Genomic DNA, 2,542 nt, shown 5'->3' on the forward strand with positions numbered 1-2,542 from the left:
GGCACACAGGGAAGGAATCCCCTTTCCTCATGCACCCTGAAACAATGGTCTCTTGCCCCTTAGTCAGGTCTAGACTTTTTCCCGTATTCCCTCCTGGCTAGCTGTGGTGCACTAGCCCCCTTCAGGCTCTGTTCATGCAGCCAACCCCAGTCCTCTCCCTCGGGTTTGACCTCCAAAGCCCAAGCCTCAGCTCCCAGCCACCGCCCCCCCGAGTGGGTGAGCAGACAAGCCTCTCAGGCTGGTGAATGCTGGTTGGCACTGATCCTCTGTGCAGGAATATCTCTGCTTTGCCCTCTGCACCCTTATTGCTGCGCTCTCCTCCATGGCTCTGAAGCTTTCCCCCTGCCCCCCCATCCCCGTCCCTGCCAGTGAAGGGGCTTCCTAGTGTGTGGAAACTTTTCCTCCTTCACAGTTCCCTCCCAGAGGTGCAGGTCCTATCTCTATTCTTTTGTCTCTGTTTTTTCTTTTTTCTTTTGCCCTACCTAGGTACGTGGGGATTTTCCTGCCTTTTGGGAAGTCTGAGGTCATCTGCCAGCATGCAGTAGGTGTTCTGTAGAAGTTGTTCCAAATCTAGATGTATTTTTGATGTATTCGTGGGGAGGAAGGTGATCTAAACGTCTTACTCCTCTGCCACCTTGAAGGTCCCCTTGTACGTTTCAATATTGTTAAGAAGTCAGTTCCAACTAACTTGATCAATAATTTCAACTCAATTTCAGTCAGAATCACAGCAACTTATGTTGTAGACACCAAAAACTTGATTCTAAAGTTTACATCGAAATGGAAAAGATCCAGAATAGCCAACTCAATATTTAAGAACAAAGTCATAGAACTGACAATACCTGACTTCAAAAATTATTATAAAGCTACAGGGTCAAACCAGTGTGATACAGGAGAAAGAATCAACAGAAAGATTATTAAAGCTGAATAGAGAGCCCAGAAATATATTCACACAAATATTATCTACCAATCTTTGACAAAGAAGCAAAGACAATTCAATGAAGAAAAGATAGTCTTTTCAACAAATGTGCTAGAACAATTAGACATTCATGTGCAAAAATAAATAAATGTAGACACAGACCTTATACTTTTCACAAATATTAACTCAAAATGGATGATAAATTTAAAACTAAAATGCAAAACTATAAAACTTTTAGAAGATAACACAGAATAAAATGTCTAGGTAACCCTGAGCTTGGCAATGAAATTTTAGATAACATCAAAAGCACAAACCATGAATGAATCGTTTGAATTCATCAAAGTTAAAAACTTCTGTGAGAGAATGGAAAGACAAGTCACAGACTGAGAGAAAATATTTGCAAAAGACAGATCTACTAAAGAAATTTTATGTAAAATATACAAATAACAATTCAAATGTAATATCTTCACAAAGGAAGATCCACTTATGGCAAATAGGCATATAAAAAGAATTCCAGCATCAGATGTTATTACAGAATTGCAAATTATGATATACCACTACACTCCTATTAGAATGTACAACAGCCAAAACACTGACAACACCTACTGCTGGTGAGGATATGGAGCAAGAGAAGTTTCATTCATTGCGGGTGAGAATGCAAAATGATACACCCACTTTTGGAAGATAGTTTGGCAGTTTTATAAAGCTGAACATAATTTCCACTATACAAGCCAGATTAGTAATTGATCACAATTATTAATTGATAATGATTTCCTCATTTGGGGTTGTACATACTTTCAAGTATTACTTGTATAATTTTGAACAACTAGCTTACTTCCTCCTCCTCCCTGCTGCTGATCACAGAATTTACTCTTTTATGTTAATACTGGCTCCATTTTCTAATATTTGTTCTATTTCACAGTCGTATTCATAACAGATAGTTGTGTGTAACTTCAATGCTCCTGGCAGCTTGATTTTAAAAGGTACACTTCTGGAGGGGCAGTAAATTCTCCCTAACCCTCCTCCCCAAGGTTCCCAGCCCTAGCCACACGTCTTTTACGGTATGTTAAAAAGAAATTCAAACATTCAGAATAATAGAAATAGTAAAATGAGCATCATGTACACAGATTTAACGATTCTTAACATTTTGCCATATTTGTTTCCTCAAACTGTTTTGATGAATTTTTCAAAAGTAAATTACAAATACATGATTTCATAATTGTAAATATTTCAGTATGTACCTTTAAAAAATAAGAGCAATTTCCTACATCGTCCAAATATTATCACACTAACCAAAGTAATGTTAATTTTCCTTAATATTTCTTATACCTAGTCCATATTTATATTTCCCAAATTGTTGTCTATTGCACTGTTATTTTTTTCCAACCACGATCCGATGGAACACCACACTGCAATATGTTGTTATGTCATAAAATCTAACTCATACCACTGCGAATTCAGGCAAAGTCGCCACGAATCAGCTCCAAACGTTAAGACTTTCAGTTTACTAACCAAGCGGAAATGCTTCAAAAATTACTTCCTACGCTCTCAAAGACTTATGGGAAATGTAGTCTTGAATGTTATGGGCCCACATCTCAGGCCTCAGGGAATGGGTTTTCAGAGCTC

The sequence above is a fragment of the Phocoena sinus genome, chromosome 6 (genome assembly GCF_008692025.1).
Source record: "Phocoena sinus isolate mPhoSin1 chromosome 6, mPhoSin1.pri, whole genome shotgun sequence".
Lineage (NCBI taxonomy): Eukaryota > Metazoa > Chordata > Mammalia > Artiodactyla > Phocoenidae > Phocoena > Phocoena sinus.